Source organism: Haliotis cracherodii, unplaced genomic scaffold (assembly GCF_022045235.1).
Source record: "Haliotis cracherodii isolate W230 unplaced genomic scaffold, xgHalCrac1.p SCAF_9, whole genome shotgun sequence".
Classification (NCBI taxonomy): Eukaryota; Metazoa; Mollusca; class Gastropoda; order Lepetellida; family Haliotidae; genus Haliotis; species Haliotis cracherodii.
This window is the reverse complement of record NW_027266343.1, coordinates 46276722-46299357: the sequence shown is the minus strand read 5'-3', so window position 1 is coordinate 46299357 and position 22636 is coordinate 46276722. Positions and strand designations below refer to the sequence as shown.

At 40.3% G+C, this 22636-nt stretch overlaps 1 pseudogene; it reads left to right on the top strand.

Annotated features, from left to right (window-relative positions):
- The first annotated feature begins 498 nt into the window (after window positions 1-498).
- Window positions 499-17042, top strand: LOC139451915 (solute carrier family 23 member 2-like; annotated as a pseudogene).
- Window positions 17043-22636: the final 5594 nt, after the last annotated feature.

Here is a 22636-nt window from a genome sequence, read left to right as displayed (position 1 = left end):
TGGCTTGCCTGGTCCAGACTCGATTATTTTCAGCCTGCCGTCATATAGCTGGGATATTGCTGAGATCGTCGTAAACCAACCAACCAGCCAATGTATCTCAAACGAAATATATGCGTCTGGCAGATTGTTCTGTGTAGAATATTTGCTTAATTGCCAGAGAATAATCAGACTCATTTGTATCGATTATTCCATACCACCAGATGTCGTATTGACATATATACCACGCCTCCAACAGTTAAGTAGATTGACAGCTTAAAAAGATAGAAAAGAGAGGGTTGCACATATTTTAAATGGTGTTCAATTGAAGCAATCGCTCAAGACTTATGAGACATACGAATTTATGAAACCTATATGCTTGTTGGTAGAATTTGTCTACAAGCTGTATGCGAACAGCGCAAAATTATTCTATATGCTCAAAACACGAAGTGAACCGTACTTGAGTTTAGCATATATTCCATACAGTTTTACACTTCTACATTTGGTCGTTCACCTGGAGCTATGCCACAGAATGAGAGGATTTCCGAGGAGTCTCCGGAAGACGAACACATTCATGACAATGCTGAAACATTGGCGTATACGCTTAACAGACCACCGCCTCTGGTTTTCATATTGGGAGCAGCACTTCAGGTTGGTCAAGTTGTTGTGTGTTCCAAGTGAAAAACATTTAAGTTTCCTAAAATGATTGCCTGATGTATTCATTGTAGTTGAGCTTTGGTTAATGATTTTTAAGAACTAGCCTTGGGACCCGTCAGGATCGGGGTTCAAATAGGTCTTCAGCAACCCATACTTGCCGTAAAAAGGTGACTAACGGGATCGGGTGGTCAGACTCGCCGACATTGTTGATGCACGTCAATGTATCCCAATTGCGTAGATCGATGCTCATGATGTATTTACACGAGTATTTACAGACCGCCGTCATATAGCTGGAATATTGGTGAGTGCGGCTTTAAACAAACAAACAAACAAACAAAGAACAAGCCTTCTCTTCAAGTATCACCGAGTAACGATGTTTAACTGTATTGACGTCAAAGCGCCGTCCATTTGCTCATCGTAAAGGAGTACTAAATTTGGGGCTGTTGGCATTTTATTTGGGTAATTGTGGGTCACTTAGTTCTTAGATTACTAGGTATTTGGTTCACAACAGTCACTAAGAAGAATTTGGCTAACTGTGATATGAGTGATACGTGTTTGTTATCGACGAAGATAACATTCCATCTACTAGAGTGAGTGAATTGGGTTTTACGCCACTTTTAACAGTGTTCCTGTTATATCACGGCGTGTCAGCTTAATGTGGGAGGAAAGCCCGAAGTACTGCAGGTCTCAGACGTTTACCACTTCGGTGAAACCTGTTACGTGCTCTATGCCACGTAATATAGTCACAAATCAGAGACTTGTGTCTTTCAGACAACTCACTGTAATGGTTATCGACTTACAGCGCATTTATCCAAGGGAGATAACTCCCAATATGTCACAGGTACAACATACCATAAGTGGCATTCATGCAGCATCCTTCCTCTTAACAGAACAAAGCTAAATCATAGAACTGTAAGAAGTTAACTAGTACGGTACATAACATTGAGGCTCTCTTTAAAGTCAGATCTATCTCAAGAGCAAAAGATAATATTTCCAAAGTGCACTTGAACTTTAACCTAAATTAAATAAAATTAGAAAGTTTTTCATTCCTTTAGTAGATTCTCACTAGTATGAAATAGTCATTTCACAGATTCATCTTCTCGGTCATCTTCACAATTCGCCCAGATCGAGTCTTGTAACCAGTATCATGTTGCACATCTTTAGGACTACTCTCAGGTACCATATCAATGTTATGGATGGCCATTCTTGACATGCTAAGCAGATTTGACGATACTACACTTGGGTTGATGTGTACTTCTTTAGGAGCAGTTTGATTTTGTTCCAAGTGGCTCGAGTCTTTTCTTGAGTTCACTGAGGTATTTGAGCTGCTGACGATTTCCTAAATCGTTTACCCTCATATGTCTCCACTTCATATGTCCTTTTCTGAAGTTTCCTAGTTACTCTTGCCTGTTTCCACTCCTTTACACCTCTCTGAATGGGCTGCATCCGCACTGTGTCCCCTTCCTGTAGACTTTTGAGGTCTTTGTAGGACTTTGAGTAATGCTCAGCAACTTTTCCACTTCTTGTCTTCCATCTTCTCCCTTCCTGTTAGAAGTGTGTAAGCAGAAGGGTACACGGAAGCAAGTGTTGTCGGCAACAGAGTTTTAATCCTTCTTCCAAACAGTCTTTGAACAGGACTGGTAGTCGGTTGGTGTATTACGGAGTTTTAGAATTCCAATGTAGGGATCTTCTGCATTTTTTCATGACGTTTTTAGCAATTTTGACCGCAGCCTCGGCTGCACCATTGGCTCTGCTGTTCCCTGGACTTGAAGTTTCATGTGTGAATCCCAATTTTCTGCTGAATGACTTGAATATCTCTGCTGTGTATTGAGGACCTCCATCACTTATGACAGTGTCAGGGATACCATGTCTGGAGAAATGGTGTTTTAGCTTTGTAATAACAGTCTCAGCAGTAGTGTCTGGGAGATAGTCCAGCTCAAAGAAGTTGCTTAAAAAGTCAACTGTGATCAAGTAGTTACGTTCCTTGAACGTACGTAGGTCTGTCCCAACTTTCTCCCATGGTCTATTTGGAACATCATGCATGTGAAGTGTTTGAGGGCTCTGTTTGTCACTGTAGGTTGAACATGTACCATACGTTTCCACATACTGTCTTATTTCAGATGACATCTGAGGCCAATATACCAGTTCTCCGGCTCTCCTAAGACATGAGTTTATGCCCATGTGTCCAGCATGTAACTTCTTTAGGATCTCTTTTTTCATATCCGACGGTATCACGACCCTGTTGGCTCTTAAGATGATGCCATCCTGTACAGTCATGAAAGTTAGAGTAGGGAACCAGAGATGACGTCAGCATTGATCTGGCCAACCTTTCATAATTGTTTGTTTCAGTAGAGATAGAGTGTTGTCACTTTCCGAGTCCTTCCGTATTTCTTCAAGGCGATGATCCATGATAGGTGAGAATGTCAAGTTTTTTGACAGTCACAGTTTCCATGGAGGGCTTGTCTGGAAGGTGAGCTCTGGACAAAGTATCTGCCAGAGGCAAGTCTTTTCCAGGTCTGTTTGTTAGTTCAAAGTTGACAACTGCCACACAACGCCTCCGCATGGACCTTGTGATACCCATGAACACATGATTGGGAAGACGACGCCATTGTTGCTTCAAAATGGTGCCAAGATCTTGTAAATTCTGTGGTTGGTTCTGGAGAGTGCGCAGACTTCTCCCAAGAGCATCCCAGACGTGTTCGATGGGATTGAGGTTGGGAGACCTTGACGGCCAGTCCATGACGTTGACTCCCGCATTCTGAAGGAAATTCCTTGTCAAAATTGTTGTGTGGGGTCTGGCATTGTCGTGTTGGAAGATCAAACCGGGTCCATGTGCTTTAAAGGCAGAAGTTCTGGTGCCAGTACCTTGTCGCGGTAAGCAGCAGCGTTGAGGTTGCCACGGATGACAAGAAGCCTGGAACGTGTATTGCCACAGAAAGCACCCCACACCATGACACTTCCGCCTCGAAACCTGTCAACTTCCTGTACACAACACGGGACGTAACGTTCATGACGGCGCCTCCACACCCTCGCCCTACCATCAGCAAATCGAAGATTAAATCGGGATTCATCACTGAAGACGACTTGATTCCAATTCCTCTGAGTCAATCGTAAGTGTTGCTGTGCCCACAATTGACGTTGACGTCTGTGTAATTGAGTCAGAATCGGCCTGCAGTATGGCCGTTGTGCTTGAAGGTGAGCAGTTCTCAGACGGTTTCGAACAGTTTGCGCACTCAGTCTACCACTAAACAGTTCTTAGTTGTTTCTGGTTGATGTAGCCGTCAAAAATCGGTTACGGAGGTGACGTAAGACAATCTGACGATCCTCTGCATGTGACGTCACACGTGGTCGACCTGGTCGAGGGCGATCAGCGGTGGTACCCGTTTGCTGTAGACGCGTCTGTAAATCAGACGCGAGTTCCTTCTCAGGATCATAGTAAGTAAGAACAGGGGTGTTGACGACCTTCATTTTAACTTGCTGGACTTTGCAAGGTAATTTTCACTTTGCAAGGTAATTTACCAGTCCAAGGAAACGTCAGAGATCCTCAAGATTCTTTGGTTGTGGCATATCCGCTATGGTCTGATTGCAAACCTTCTGGAGTAATTCGATGACCCATGTACGTTACCTCTGTTATCCTCAGTTTCAGCTTGTGTTTGTTTAGTTTTATGTTCTTCTCTTTGCACCACATCATCAACATTTTTAGCCAAGAGTCATGCCCAGCACTGTCCTTACCATGTATCAGGACATCATTTGCTATGACACTATTCCTTCCATATCAGACAAGTTTTCCGAAAAGGCAATCTCAGCCAACAATAGCGTCCAAAGCACGTTTGAAACGTCGTAAGTAAGCTGGACTGTGTGTCCAACTGCATGTGCCAGTAACCAGAGGAAAGATCTACCTTCGAAAATACTCGAGACTGGCCCAGTTCATGTAGGATTTCTTCCAGGATGGGCAGCGTGAAATGCTCCCTCTGCAAAGCTTCGTTGCGTTCTCTAGGATCCAGACAGATCCTTAATTCACCTGACTTCTTCTCAGTTATTGTCAACTGACTCACCCATGGTGTGGGCTCATCCCAGTGACATCATTCGTTCAAGTTCAGATTTTAGTTTTGGGTGTAGTGCCAATGGAACGCTCTTATCAGGCATCACAACCGTCTTTGCATTTTCCTTCACTTTCAGGTGAACCAGTCCTTCAAAAGCTCTTAGTATTCCATCATGAACTTTAGGATATTTTTCAACAAGATCAGTCTTTACTTGAGTTGAGTTAATAGCAGCAACAGTATTAACTAGGTCCATGTTTTCAGAATGAACAGTGACCAGTTTCATTTGTTCTGCTGCATGAAGACCTATGAGTGGTGCAAGGTGCTCCTTTAGCTTCACAAATTTCACTGAATATTTCTTTCTATTCTTTGGATTTCTGACAGATAAGCGAAACGTACCTAGTGGATTTGATTCCCATTCTACATTCTTAACTTCTTTGCTGATGGCACAATTTCGGCAGACGGAACCAAATTTATTGGTATAATGTTCACTGATGCACCTGTGTCAACTTGAAAGATCTGATCAAATCCATTAATGAACATGAGACACTTAATTTTCTTTCATGAGTTAAACGAGTTGGCATTTTCTTCGTCAAAGTTTATGGTACTAATCCATTCCTCATGTTCATTTTGAACAGATATGACAGTGTTTATCCATTCCTTTTCTTCCTCAGAGGAATCTTCTGTGACCTGTCACACTTTACCATCACCCTCTTTGGGTTGAGGACATCTTGAAAAAGTGATATTTGCAGAACACGTTTTACCCCAAGCTGGGCATTGATACTTCGGCAGAACATGTTTATGTCCACAGAATTTACATTCTTTAAGATCAGATTGGTTACCAGAAAAACTATCTTTGTATTTCGTGCTGCCAATAACAGAATGCTTCATGTATTGAGATCCCTTTATACCAGATAAGATTCTGTTAACATTTTCTGGCTTAAAAGCTTCATATTGTGCGGAAGCATTTTCTGCTGCTTTACAGATATCCACAGTCTTATCTAGTGTAAGTTGTCTTTCCCGCAACAGAGTTTGTCATGTTTTCTTGTCCCTGATGCCTAGCAAAATACGATCTCTGGGAATAGAGTCAACACACTGTGCACAGTAATTACAAGTCTTTATCAATGACCTGATGTTTGCATGAAAGTTTTCAAAAGACTCACCCTCGTTCTGACACCGTTTGTTGAATTTTTCGTAAGTCTCATTGATTTCACCGATTGCAAAAGTATTAAACCTCTGAATTATTTGTTCAACAGATCTGTTATCCTCACCATTGTCAAAGTGAAAGCCATTGTACACACGTAGCGCCCCATCACCGAGTGCGTTCAACAACGATGCAACTTGATAACTTCTGTCATAACTTGTTAAAAGTGTCAAATTTTCGTAGTTTTTCCACTTCAGTTTGAATAACTGCCAATTTTCAGAGGTATTACAATCCAGCAATAACGGTCGAGGTGTCCCAATATTTCACAGGTACAACATATCTCAAGTGGCATTCACGCAACAAAACCCACGAGCACGGGTATGGTGCTGACAAACCTAGAAACATAATTGGGGCTAATCGGGATTTGAACCTACAATCATAGGTTTCTGGCGTGCCCAAGGGACACCAACTCTGTACAGCGAATCGCGGCGCCTTAGACGACTGGGCCACCCGTGCCCATTCCATCTACAAGAAGACGGTCTGTAAATAATCGAGGTTGGAAAGGACAATCAACGCCAATGGGATCCACCTAAAATGATGTCCTGTACAATTCCCTATTTTGACTTTTAAAACATGTTCCCGAGTGTTTTCAAGTAAACAATTGACTTGCCTTTGCAGGAGGGGCGGGGGATACGCTAACCTTTTCACAAACACCGGTGTCATCACTATTTGATAGTCGGAATCGTACAAAAAACACATGTTTTCAGCAGCTTTCCAATGATTAGAGACATGGATTTATCGCTTTTATTTAATGACATGGCTGACCATCCGATCCATTTTGTCGCCTCGTCGGATAAGCACAGGTTCTTTGGGACCTATTTCGTTTTCGCGGAATCCCCACGCGTCCCGAGTGACAAATGTAATTCAAAACTTACGTACCTGAGTGAAAATGATATTGGTATTTCTCTACATACAAGTGTAGCATATTTATCTGAACCGTTTACATGTTATAATCCGGGTTAAATCATATCAAAGGTATTACTCTCTTAATAAACAAATGTATACAATGTATCTGTTTATTATAGGGTGGGGATAATAATGGTTTGCATATATGGTCAAGGTTCTAACTCCTTTGGGAGTGCCGGACAGATGAACAGAAGGGCCAGTCCTGGTAGCATATATGCATTCCTCTCATTATACTCTCAATTGTACATATGGTTATAGACCCGTGAAGATCTGGGGTAGAATTGTTCTTCAGCAACCCATGCTTGCCATGAAAGGCGACTATGCTTGTCGTAAGAGGCGACTAACGGGATCGGGAGGTTAGGCTCGCTGACTTGGCTGATGCATGTCATCGATCCCAATTGCGTGGATTGATGCTAATGATATTAATCACTGGATTGTCTGGTCCAGACTCGATTATTTACAGACCGTCGTCATATAGCTGGAATATTGCTGGGTGCGGCGTTAAACAACAAACAAACAAACCAACATGTATTTAGAAATATCAAAGAAATAATTTATTTATCATGAAATATGATAACGTTATTGATGTACATTTATAGTAAGCCTGATAGACCAATCTGGTGATACGGACCGCTGAATTCTGTGTTTATAAAGGAAAATGCCATGGACCTAACCAGCCTGCCATTTTTCAAGTCTTTATTTCTGGAGCATACCACACCTGTAGCCCTGGTGTTGCAGCTTGACCTCCACTGCGGCAGCATCCTTGTTGACACTCGATGACGGGTGGGGAGTAGGAGTGCTGAAATATATTCTTACAACATGTGACCTGTGAAGATCCGGGGTAAAATAGGTCTTCAACAACCCATGTTTGTCGTAAGAGGCGACTACCGGGATCGGGAAGTCAAGCTCGCTGACTTGGTTGATGCATGTCATTGATCCCAATTGCGTGGAAGATTCCGGGGTAGAATAGGTCTTCATCAACTCATGCTTGCCGTAAAAGGTGATTCTGCTTGTCGTAAAAGGCGACTAACGGGATCGGGTGGTCAGGCTCGCTGACTTGGTCATCGGGGAGTGACCTCATCCTCATACACCGGCACAATTAGTCTAAATTTAATTCTAATTTAGCACTGACCTCTTTTAGCCCATACAAATAGGATATGGCTCTAGCTCTATCTATTTATTTCAGCACACCTTGACGTCCGTCCCTACGTGTCTTGTGATGGCTGTTTTAATGTCTGACGCCGTCGGTGCACATCATGACAGCATCATAAGAACCCAGCTCTTCTCAACTATATTATTTACGTCAGGCATCTGTACGCTCCTGCAGACAGGATTGGGTGTAAGGTGAATATATCAAACTATTTTCACGCTCATACAGACAGGTGTGAGTAGTACCAAGGAGGCCCGTGAAGAGCCGGGTTAGAATAGGACTTCAGCAACCCATGCTTGCCGTACAAGGTGACTTTGCTTGTCGTATCAGGCGACTAACGGGATCGGGTGGTCAGACTCGCTGTCTTGGTTGGTGCATGTCATCGTATCCCAATTAGAGAAAATGTCCAGCCATTGTACAAATTATACATGTGAGCAAAACATCAGCTACAGTGGCGCCAGGAAAGCAGCAAAATGTGTCGCATCTGCAAACACAACAGGATATTCTTCTGGTTCTGTTATTAGTTAAAATAGCATAAGTTCACTATCAGACAGATCTGTCATGGGCAATAGAAGACACGCCAAAACAAGTTTCTGAAATTGATACTAACCAACATGAAACAAACATTGTTGCAGCTCCACTATGCAACCCATTAGCATCCACATCAACATCAACAAGACACAACCCCTAAAACTATGCCATTAAAAATGTTGACATTCAAATAAAAAGAAAAAAATCAAACTGAACGAGTGTCCCATGCATCTCTGTAACAAGTATGGGTTACCCAATGATATCTATATGGAGGTTGTCCCCTTCTGTGAGCAAGAGTGGTCATACAAGTGGCCACTCTCCCCAAAAAGAGTCTATCCCTTGTTTCTCAACCTGAATGAGTAACACATATTTAATCCATGGAATTGTCGAGGTGTAAGGGTAATTGTCGACGAGGTTCAATTTTTAACACATACCTATAATCCAATAGCCTTCGGCTTTCAAGAAACGTATTTGAAAGATAATGACAAACTGTCTGTGCACCAACTTAAAATATATAATGCCTATGCTGAAGCCATTGATGGTAAAGCAACCTGTGGTTCATCAGTCTTTGCTAACCAAGGAACAAAACACAGTCATATTTCTACGAACATTCAGGTAGTACGTTAACTCTCCATGTTACCAGTCGTTAATGTTCATTATACAGACCTTCTTCAGCTCTTCACGTCAATGATCGTATGCTTACTGCCCAGCTCCCCTAGCCTTTCTTGCTTGTGTGGGACTTAAACGGCCACAATCCATTATGCGGTTAACAAATCAAAATGACAAAGGCAAAGTGCTAGAGGTTTCAGAAACAAAATCTGTGTGCATTTAATGATGGTAGTAATACATATCAATATCCGGCAACGGGTACATATTCTGCTATAGTGTAAACATAAAGAGATTACATATATCAAATGAACTTTTGACGAACTTGGAATTCTGAACACCTGATTATCACAAAATTTCAAAAGCCTCACTTATCTAAAACATTTCAAAAGCACTATGTGTAGTATCATACAAATTTTGAATATTTCTTAAAAGTACTGCAGGAAAACGTTTGGCGAGTCTTACTTATGTTTAGAACTTGTAACCATAACTTACCCATAGAAACTAGGAGGTGGAAAAAGTGCGTTAACTCAGAGAAAGTGTCCACTGTGTAAATTATCTGACACAGTTGATGAATCCAACTAGTTTAGTTTACTTGTCCATCTTTAGAAAACGAAAGAAAACAATTTTGACACATACGTTACTACATTAGACCAAGTGTTGATAATATGAACTGGCTGTTCAATAATTCAGGACTAGGAACATTGAGAAAAGTGTCATTATATTGTAGAACACCACGACATTGTTTTATTCTCTCCCTATTCAAATGCACACATATTGTTACCCCAGTGTATCTGGCTGCCCATATTTTTATATACATGTATATGTTGCTGAAAGATTCTGTACCCCTTATGCCTCGGTGTAAAACGAAAGTTCAGTTCAGCCATAACGTCTGCTAAAAACTGTTCATTTGCGAATATATATTGCAACTGCAGGAGAATAACCTCACAATTTGCATAAAAGAATAAGTAAGTTTTGCCTAACGTCACACCGCAATACTCCTGCAATGCTACGGTGGCATGCAAACAAACCAGACAATCAAGTGGACGAAAATGTCATTAAGACGAAGACATTGCTTCCTCAAGCACAACCGTACAACGTCATCGGATTGAAAGCAGTAGAAACACAGAGTACCCTCTCAAGTCTTTGGTAGCAGATCACCAATATGGTTCTTCAGCTGACTGACTGATATCCGACCCGACAGTGCGGAACCGTTTTCGTGAGGCAGTTCCCGGAACCATCATCAACTGTGACATTATATATATGGACGTTATTTGATCATGCTGTTATATATGTTATTTGAAAACGATAACATCTCCGTGTTCACAATCTTTTCCCATGTGGTTCCCAATTGCAGGTATGCTTCTCTCTTATTTTCAGATTGCCGATAATACAAGGTCCAGCAGGAATATTTCTATCTGTATTATTCTCAGCTTCTGGCGGGGAATGGGACTGCGCCGATTCAGCACCAGGTACACATTGACAAACTACCACTTAGAGACAATTATAAGACAGATGCGTACTTTATTGACCATCTACATGTAACTATGCTATACTAATTGTTTTGTATCTAAACATAGGAAATATCAGATTAATTCACAAGAATCAAGGGATAACGTAGCACGAATTTCAGAACAAAATATATGACCAACCAGGAGATAAGGGACCTCATGGGTGCAAAATAACATTTTTACTTCTCATCATTATTTACAGTATCTCAGGAACACAAAAATACAATTCACAAACTTTAATTCATGTTTATTTCAGATAAAAATGGCATCAAACATTTGGATCCATTTCCATACTTATAACTGTTAATGTAATAATTGCAGTTTTTAGACGTTAAACTCCATTTCACCCCATCTATAGCACAAAGAGACCTAAAAACGTTTCCCCACATCACTATTTACCTTTCTTCAAACACTCTCTGTCACCGGACTTATCTGTTCACAGATAAAAATTTCACAGATGGACACAACACGAGTGGTTATAACCACACTTCTTCAACAATCGAAGTATTGACCTGCTTGACCCCAGAACAAAAAATCAGAGAAGTAAGAGCAATCTTCTTGCAAACATTTCTTCCTTTGTCGTAATCTGTAGATGCGGGTGTCTGATATAAGCATATGATAGGTATGCATGTAGGGATCAGTAGTTCTTATTGTGAGTGAGTTAATGTTGAACGTCACATCGGCAATATTTTCAGGACCTCTATTTGTCGTAAGAGTCAGCTTCATTGCTTTTAACTGAGCCCGGATGTGCTCAGATTCGTTTGTTTGATATATGTGATATACTTTGAATATTGATGATAGCAACGTAATGCAAAACACAAAGACAAAATGAGCCATTATTTCAGATATCTGGAAGTTTAATGGCTGCCTCCCTGTTTGAGATGATTGTTGGTGGAGCTGGTCTTGTAGGTCATCTGCTTAGGTTTGTGGGCCCGGTCACAGTGACTCCAACTGTTGCTCTACTGGGCATTGCAATGTGCAAACTACCAATAACATGCTTAAGGCCATCATGGGAATTATCCCTGTTGTAAGTATATACTGTGTCACATTTCCGTAATTCGGTTATTAACACTGATATTATCTTTGAATCAGTCCAATATCAACATGGCAAGTAGCACTTCCTTTGGGGCCTTGCTTTTAATATTCGTCTGGAATTTATGTTGCACACAACTAGTTTTTCGGGTACTGCTTCAAGATATACAATCATTTTCTCTGGACAGAGGAGCTGAACATTTGTTCTTTTAAACAACACATAATCTTCGGTATACAGTCGTGCCCCGCTTAAACGGACTTCAGATATCCGGAAACCTCGATTCCCGGACGATTTTCATTCAAAACGAAATAATTACTATATAAATTTACCCGTATATCCGGAAATTCAGTTTCCGGAACCGGACGGTCATTTTCATACACAAAACACTGAAATGCACTCAAAATTGTCTCACTTATCCGGACAGTACACTTCCACTGGTGGTAATATCTTTGATTCGTGAGAAGTCAATTAACCAGTGACACTGAATTACGTTTGAGACGAGCTTGTTTATTGTACATGTAATCCCCTTCGATAAATATGGCGTCTGCGGAGGTCAGAGGTCAAAGTTGAACTTCATTACGTATTACGAGACATTACGAGGCATTGTTTTATATCTAGGGATTAAGATTACCTTGTGTATTTTCTCGTAAACTAAGCCGGAAACAGCAATCAGCTGTACACACGTTTTCTTGGAATCGACCGGTGATTCGGTAAAGACACACCCAATGATATAACTTTATAGGATTTTTAATGCAAGGATCGACAACAATTGTATCTGAAACTATTTTTTTTTTATCAGGAATAATATATTCCATTATTTTCTTAATTATATTTTTTACATGGAACCAGTCTGACCAGTCACCGTCAAGGCTCACGCCTATGTATATAGCATATCAAGCGAAAAGTATTTTTAGGTTAACTTTTTTTTCACAAAAATCCCAAGCCCCTGCCAGAATAACAAAGGGTCGGTCCCGTAACCTAACACGAATGTTATCTTACACCAGGGGCGTTGTGCTGGTGGTGGTGTTTGCGCTGTATCTCGGCCGCGTGAAAGTCTCATTTCCAACAAAGATCAACCGCAAGGGAACAGTTCGGATGAAGGGAAGGCGACGGAATCGCGGAGTGCGTGTATTTCAGCTTTTTCCGGTACGTGTAATTAAGTACCGACTGTAAGGGTAATATTTCTCAAGACTTTAGCAAGAAAAGTTATATGCATTGACTGAAACTGAAACAGGGCCTTATTCAGTTTCGAGCGAATGCCAACGCCGACTCATGATCGTTCAAGTTAATATGTATTGTTTGTACGTCCTTTAAACCACTCTCAGCTAGATGAGCCTAACCACCTGATCCCGTCAATCCGTTTATCCTGGTCCATCCTGTCAGTGGGGGTCACATATACATATATTTCATATTATAAATATGCACTGAAGAATCAAACCTGTATTTAATGATAAATCATACTTGCTTTATGGCATAATGGCTCACTTTCTCGCCCGGTATCATCAGTATTTGATAGTGATTAATAAACTCATCCTTATGCCGTCGTCGGAATCGAACAATGGTTTAGTCACATTAATATTGGTAAGTGTCGATTCCCAAATTGAAACAATATGTTAACCCAGAAATCTGTACGCAAAAGAACTTAGTGTGAAACCAACAAACAAGCAAACATGTTTTACAAAGTTTACAAATCAACACAAATTACTTCAAAGCAATTAAAGTGGCAGTACACAATACTTTGCAAGCATACGTCAGTCCGAAAGTGTCTTTACCCTTCACCAATTCAAAAGCCCGAAAACATAAAGTAAACAATTTATTCTTTTTGAATTTTTTTGGACATTTATCGAAATTCGCCATTGCCTAAAGTACCACACAAAACTAGGGTGTGGGACATAATCTCAATGTCAGTGTTGATTTTGTTGATGGTGCTGTTCTGCTGGACGGTACAGAAATGAGTGTCAACCAAGCGAAGTGACCATATAAAATCGGCCCAGTTTTTCAAGGAGAAGCTATCTGAACGACCTCTACATCGAGTTAATGTGCAGTGTGTTGAGGAGTTCAGCAACACTGCAGAGTCCTTCGCTTGGATGAAGTCGGCTGGCCTGAAAAGTGAAACAGAAGGCTTTCTGTTTGCTGCTCAGGACCAATCACTTCCCACTCGAAACCGTCAGTGTGTGATTTAGCATCAAAATGTAAATATGAAATGTAGATTATGCAATGAATTTTAGGAGACTGTCCAACCCATTGTCAGCAGATGCCTAGCTTTGGCACAAACACTGTTTCTTAAACGACAATGAGGAGTGGTTCGATCATTTTATTATCGTCTACGCAATGCATGTGGTTTTGACACAGAGGCCCATCCATGGTACGTACGACCCGGAATATGTAGAGGGCGTCATGGAAAATGATAAATACAAAATTCTTTGGAATAGGCCCGTATCCAGGCCGACAAACGTGATCTTGTCCTTTTTGATAAATCCAATGACATACCATTTATCATTTATATCATTGAATTTTCTTTCCTTTTGACACTAATGTGATTGACAAGACGGCAGATATGCAGACCTCGCTGTCGAAATGTCACGCTTGCATCCCAAGTACCAAGTTGGCCGACCATTGTTCTCGGCGCCTTAGGTTTGGTACCTCCCAATCTGTTGACTGACATTGGGAAAGTCCCCGGGTTTGCTACCAGGAATACAGCCCTTCTGGCAATTTGGGTAATGCAGAAGGTTGTAGTGTTGGGGAGTCTTCACATTCTCGGAAACGTTCTGGGTGGGTTTGACTAGGCAGCGCTTCCTGGGAGAAATTCCAATTCGCTGTCTGGGCTGCGTGTAGAGGGCGCAGGAGCTGATCATGAGCCTAACCACTCTGACTGTACCAGAACCAGACAAACCTTATTTGCTGCATTCATTTATTTTAATCTCTATATAATAATAATGTTGGTAAAATTGAAACTAAACATTAATCCTCGCTGAAAGTTATATTTGTTGTGTGTTCTGACCTAAAGTTGACGTAAGCTAAAATATCATTGTATGGACCATCACCATAGTAATTGGATAGTCAAATTTAGTAAGAATCCAGTCTTGGAAATATTATATTTTTTTCAATTTTGTGTACATAGTTTCTGCCTCTGAATTTCAAAATCAAGAAACCATGTGTCCCTGAAATAGCTTGGGATGCTTAAATGTGCATTAAGTATTAACATGGGCCTGGGCCATGGTCTAAGTACACATACTGACTAGCCAGCGAGATTCAGTTCACCCCGTTTATAACAACAGAGGAAGAAATAACTTATTTCAGGTTATCCCGAGTATCCTGGTTGTGTGGGCTGTATCTGCAATCTTAACTCACGTCAACGTTTTCCGCCTGATCGAACAAAGCTGAGGTTCGCGGCACGGACAGATGCCAAAGTAAAACTGGTACATGTCACACCATGGGTTCATCTGCCATATCCAGGTAATGAACATTGCCGTCACCGCCATGTATGGAAGTCACGCATTTCCAGTGTCATAACATTACCTTCAGTTTGGTGAAATGTTGCTTACTATTACCTCCAACCTAATTAAAATACATATTGCTAACATAATCCTTATAGCATTTCCGCTGTTATTATGTTAAATACCCGGACACTTATGTCCATTGAGATGAATTTTTTTCTCCACGCTTGCATTAGAACTGACTTATGTTGTGTATTTATTTATCAAACAGTCAAATATATTACTTCTTATTTTGCATTTTAGGTCAGTTTGGAATGCCATCCTTCCACTTAGGACTGTTTGTAGGATATATAGCATCATTTTATGCCTCAATGATGGAGTCTCTAGGGGACTACTTTGCGGCTGCAAAAACTTGTGAAGTGGCTTCTCCTCCAACACATGCAGTCAACAGAGGAATCATGGTGGAAGGAATAGGGGGACTACTTTCTGGATCGATGGGTTTGGGTCTTGCCACAACGTCATTCAGTGAAAACATTGCCACCATAACCCTGACAAGAGTAGGTCCATGGGCTTAAGCACCAGTATATAAATTGATGCGTTCTGGAGAGAACAGCAATCAACGTTCTAGAAATAATATCCAAATAAATAATAAAATAGACATGCCTATAATATAAACATCAAAATACATCTAGAATGATCATTCAATTCGTATGTCGTATTAATTCTCAGAATAAATTGAGATATTGAAATTGATTCCCACAGATTCCAATGTTAACATATGCCGTATATGTTTATACAGACAGCTCATAGGTACATCATGTATGCTACCGGTGTCCTGTTGGTTCTACTCTCAGTTGTTGGGAAGGCTGGAGCAGCAATCGCCACAATACCGGACCCGGCACTAGCGGGGGTTATGATAGTTACATTTGGCATGCTAGTTTCTCTTGGCCTGTCGACACTGCAATATGTCAATCTCAACTCCTCCAGGAATCTCTTGATTATTGGTCTTGCCATCTCTTTTGGCATCTCTGTACCACGCTGGTTAGAAAGATACCCTGCTGACTTCAAAACAGGTTCGTTGACTCAGATTTGGTTGTATGTTCTTTGTTAAACATCTCAGTCAGGCCATTATAGTCTGGCCTTTGGAAGTCATCTGTACAGTCGAGACAATGGACATGTTGTGAATGAAGAAGCTTGAAGTTTCAACTTGTCTTTTGTCTATGTTTGCTTCTTGTTTCACGCTGCACTCAGCAATATCCCAGCTACATGACGGCGATCGGTACATAATTGTTTAGGCCAGAGAATTCAGTGATTGACTTCATGAGCATTCATACAATGACATGCAATCAAGCAAGACTCCGAGCATGGCCAGCAGGTCCATTAAGGAAACTCTTCAGAGAAGCATAGGCTACTTCTTGGGACCAGTTCTACCCAGAATCCTCATGGGGTTCGAATCCATGTTCATTGGAAATTATGGCTTCTTATATTCTTTTTAATACCAGATAATTATAATTGTGTTTACATTATTTGCTCTTTTCCAGGCCTCAGAGAAGTAGATGGTGTTCTTCGAGTCATACTTGGAAACAGTATGCTTCTTGGTGGTGGCATTGCTATGTTTTTGGATAATACAACCAAAGGTAGGCAATTTTAAGTAGGACATACCACAAATGTATGTTGACACACGTATGTCATTATTGCATTCATTTCATAACCTCTTTTTATGTTTTGAAGGTTCACGGAAAGACCGAGGCATTGACGCTTGGCAGAATCTGATATCTAACGAGCCTGATCCTTTGGCCAGTACAAACAGGAGCCTCGAGAAACGTTTATCTTCAAACTCAATATACGGATGGTTTTGGTTAGGACGACTGTATCGGTGTCTACCTGGGTGTTCAAAGCTACCCTATATGCCAGCATCAGCTGTGGTCGCTGCTTGTGACGACCATCAGTCTCAGATTGATGTGGCAGATGATAACCATGACACTGTATGACAAGAATGTGTAATTACGTTTACATTGGTTCTCGCGTCAGCTATTACTTGTATGACGTAGCTTTGAAGCATATATGTTTTCATTACGTTAACAAATTGGGGCTGTACGGAGTTAATTTACATTGGACGTTTTCTCTTCTTCCGGTGGTTGTATACATAACTTTTATATGTACTTGGATTAGTATATGTTTACATGTGTTGCACCGAAATCATTTTTTTCAATACGTCATGAAATAAGTTTGTGAACATACTTTGCAGCGTAGAAAATTGCTTTTACATTATCGTGAGGTTTGAACATACAACTTGTACTTGACTCAACATATAACGGTTTACTTCGGAGCACTTGCATATTAATTAATCGCTCCTCAATTTCTTACAACCTGGTTCATTATGCATTCAGTGTTCTATACCTCTTATCACTTTCTCAGAAATATAATGTTATTAGCTCACCCGGTCCGAAGGACCAATGTGAGCTTATACCATACCGTGGCGACCGTCCGTTCGTCCGTCGCCCGTACGTCAACAATGTTTCAAACGACTTCTTCTGAACCACTAATTGGAAATTGACGAAATTTGACTGTAAACATCCCTAGGTGGTGGGGATTCAAAATTGTACAAATGGTTGGGCTGACCCCCCAAGGGGCTGAAAAACGGGGCGAAATTGGGGTAATTTGGCTATATAATTTGACTATATAAACACACATACAATTGCTGGGCATAAAGAGACAAACACAATCATGATATTAGAATTGAGTCTGGGGTCTTGCCACACCCCTAGGGATTACGTTCTTGGGTGAAAACATGGAAACAGTTGAGATCCCCACCCTATTACCATATACATGTATCCGTGTAATTGCTTATGTGACAAGACAAATATACATTTGCTACCAGGACTGGCCCTTCTGTTCATCTGCCCGGCACTGCCAAAGGAGTTAGAACCTTGACCATAACATGCAAACCGATATTATCCCCACCCTATAATAACAGATACATTGTATACATTTATTTGTTATGAAGAGAATAATACATTTATACCAACAGGATTCGCCCTGGGGTCCAGCCTTGCCTCTGGAAACTTAGTTCCTTGATCATAACATGGAAGCCGTTCAGATCTCAATGTTACATTTGTATCTTGAGAAGTACACGTTCATGCAGTCAGATCTGCCATCCACCCATTTTAAATGCTAAGTCAAAATTACGAAATATTTGCAGTATTATATACATGTACAATGCAAATGTATACTTTGTCATGATTGCGTAAATATCTAGGTGAGCGATACAGGCCCTATGGGCCTCTTGTTTGTTTATGTGAACTGGGACTTTCAAATATTTAACATATTATTCCTTTTACTCACATCATACGTTTTTTACTCATATTCCCACATTGACACGTTGTGAATACTGGCACTGGAATAATGTTCAAAGCGTCGTTAAAGCCAACTCACTCACTCACTATTTTCTTTACTTTAACATCATTGTTAATCAAGGTTAAAATCTATTTATTAGTTTGGCTCACCTAGACTGCAGGTCCATGTGAGCAATGACACGTCCGTCGTCTGTCTGTTCTTTTGATTTCTGCTCTGAATCAGCTGAAGAGAAGACACTGAAAGTTGTCGAGCACAATGACCTGGACCCGCATGTGTTATAAGAATATGAAAGATAGATTACTGAGTCCAACAAGGCCTCGGAATTCGAAACATTGATGTTATGCGGAGTTACACTATAGAATTACTGTTTTCATACAAATAATCTGGACCAGAAAATCTAGGGATTGACAATAAACAATAGTCACGTGTAAAGCTCCCCGACAAATACAGAGTCACCATACACATCCTTTAGAGGCGTGGGCGTTCGCTTCAAGAAGAATTGAACAAGTCCCAAAATGGCAATTGGGATGGCCAGCACGTTAATAATGAACACACAGTCATGTAACGTGTGTTTTACCAATGCATTTGAACTGGTAATAATAAGGGTAGAGTGATGGGTGATGGGGGTCGGAGGCTGGATGATGACAGAAGAATGTGTAGCTTTACTTATGCTCGTTGCCACTGCATTTGTGTCTGTGGTCGTATGTTTGAATCTTGTGGTGAAGAAGAAGACGCCATGGTTGAAATTGGATTGGAAACGGTTACCGCCACGGTAGTTCAGTTTCAGACTGTGTAGGGCCGGTCGGGTAGCCTAGTGGTAAAAGCGTTCCCAGGTTCGATTCCCGACATGGGTACAATGTGTGAAGCCTTTTTCTGGTGTCCTCCACCGGGATATTGTCGGGAATATTGCTAAAAGCGGCGTAAAACCATACTCAGTCACTCAGACTGTGAAACAGAATGAAGATGTTATTTGTTAGATCATACTTGTAATTGGCCATTGAATTACAGTTGGTTACAAAAATATGGACAAGACTGGAAACCAGCGTAAGAAGAAGTAGTATATTATCGTATATATATATATACTGATTGTACCACCCCAGAGTATACATACTAGTATATATAAAATATATGATCTATCTTAATCTCTATTCTGTGACTGGCGTCCAATCAACTTGTCAACATCAATAACTGTATAATACTGACGTCTACAACATTAGCAACTAACGTAATTCAATGACCAATGACAAGTATGACCAAATGAATTATTTTACCCATCATGCCTGGTTAATTCTATGAATCAAGCTTTATAGTTTATATAACCTCCATCCTTCACATTTCTGTTCATCGCTTGCTTGATAACGGTGTTAGTATCTACACCGAAACACCGAGTGATTGTAATAAAGAAGTGGTATATCCATAGAACTATATCCCTTGGTCATCATAGTTACCATCTTAAAGGAGTTTCAAGAAACCCATCAAAAGCACACAGCTAATTTTAACTTACGTCAGTTCAATGCATATCTTTATTTTTCTCCTCCTGGAGAATCATTGTGAGTCAGGATGTTATTCACACCCCTGTTATACTTAAAACTAATCTTATTTTTTGGTTTGGTCTGGTATTCACAATATTTCTGTGGTAAGTGATCCACCCGTAACTTGTTTTAACCGGTGAATGAACCGGAATTTCTGCCTGGATTGGCAAAGTCAATACAAGGTAATATGGCCGAGAAGTTTAACTTAAGCTTTAAGTTGGTTGGTTGGTTTGTTGTTTTACGCCACACTCAGCAATATTCCAGCTATATGACGGCGGTCTGTAAATAATCGAATCCGGACCAGACAATCCAGTGATTAATATCATGGGCATTGATCCACACAATTGTGATCGATGACATGGTTCAACCAAGTCAGCGAGCCTGCCAACACGATCCTGTTAGTCGCCTATTACGACAAGCATAGTTGCCTTTTTACGGCAAGCATGGATTGCTGAAGACCTATTCTACCCCCGGATCTTCACGGGTGAGATTTTTATTGAATATGGAAAGGGTTTTGTCGCTTTTATGTAAATTCTGCCAGGGAACCGTGCAGGTAGCAGAGGTATACTAAGTCCCCACGGTCCCTAGTATGGTGGCCTAACTTTAGTTGCTGGCGATTGTTTTAGCCCGTTTTTATATTGTGTAGTTGAATGATAGTTTATTCTTTTACATACTCTCAATCTAATTTTAACTAAAATTTGTGATAGTCTAAATATTGTACTGTCCTTCGGGGACAGGTACTTATTTAGTCAATTCAATTCTTTATTTGTCGAAATATATTTGTTGTCAATATTTATCTCGTCACGATATGGCTGAAGTATTACCGATGTGGCGTCACTCACTCACAACTCAGAATCGATTTCATCCCTTAACCATGCCACAAAAACAACCGAAGTGGTACAACCTCTACGAACAGTTTCAATTTGCATACTGAAATATATATTAAAGATTCTTTCTCACACCCCGTTGTTTTCATTCCTTTTTACTGTAGAAAATCAACGAATAACAAAATTTGAATACTTATATGTTAGAACATTTAATTATTTTTTATGAATTGCCATTGTTTCATAAATATATTGCACAGGGCCGTAATGTAGTGACTAAGAAATTCCTGCAGGTCTGTCGACTGTTGCTTACGTACATGTTATCTGTAATGTGTTTTTCAGTTTTTTTTATGTGATTGAAATAGATGTACACCGTTTTATGGCAATACACAATGAGTTGACGCCATGGAAATCTTCGCACGCATTTTCTTGCTTTGGTTTTATTGTGTAGTTATAGGACATTAATTACAACTAGTCTCTGCAGCTGTACTTCTCTTCCTTTGAATATCCATCCCTTTTAAACAAAAGCAAAAGTTGCAGAATATTGACCGTAAGAATCGGCTACTTCTTTCACAAACATGCCACACAGGTACATGTCAGCACCGACCGGATCGATTGCTAGTATTCGTACATAGTATCATGAAAATGGTCTGTTGATGTAGATACCAATAACAACGTTGGAGCACATAGTTAGGGCAATATTAAAGTAAGGTGCACTCAATGTCCTTCCCCCTCATTATTTTCCTTTATTGTGCTTTCTCCTTCAAACATGTTTCTGAGTTTGTAAACTACTATTTACCATCTTCTATTCAAAGAATAGTTCCTTCGGAGGTCGCCCACGAATTGAATACGTCATAAGACACATTCATAATTGTATTTATGTATTTGACTCTGACTAATGTGTTATTGGCTTTGGCCATAGTATACACATGCAGATCCAATTAAAGTGACTTGGATTTGTCTGTTTAATGTTAATATACGGTCGTCACAATTGAACGTCTGTTTGGATGGGTTCATTGAAGTGTGAACGATTTGAAAGTGCTGGTTAAACTGTGTGAACCTCCTAGCTTTCATACAAGCGGGATGGTTGCACCTTATTTTACTAAATGACAGCGAGTGAGTGAGTTTAGCAATATCACCTCTAAAACCAAACTGGCGATTTTGTAGTTTATGGTCTCGCCGAATTATAGCGTAACATTGTTTGCTTAAGTTCGCTTGTTTCGCAGAACATTGCAACACTGTTATGTTTTCGGTATTTGCCGGCTCTCGGTCACATACGTTTCCCCACTCATGCTCAGTTACGCAACGAAAAATATTTCTATGAATATATTCAACATAATCTGAAAATATGTCAACACCAACATTATTTTATTCTCTGAACAAACTGACAAACGATAATTGGGATTAATAAAATCTTAAAAATTTCTAACAGGAAAGTGAACAAAAATATAAACATGACTCGATGCACCAATGCGAGGTCAACCATCAAGTGTAGATTTATATATAACGTCGCATAAGTTTGTAAAGGGGTGCATTTCGACATTTACCTGCACGTTTGCCATTTTGAAATGAGGGAGAGACGTTAGGACCATATTTATATGTTCCGATCATGTCAGGGATTTCTGATCACTCACTTAACTGACCACAATGCCAATTATTGTGAATCACTCCAAATTAAAAATGTTTTCTAAATGATTTAACTACTTATCTACCATCAACCTGGTGGCTCATGAGGTTAACCGTGTTCACTGTTAGAGACCTATAGCTGTTGATTGTCTAAGTGAGATCAGTTCACCTGCCACCTTTCCTTGTGAAACACCACCATGTTTGTGGGACATTTTGATAAACAATTTAGTATGCCGATATACATAT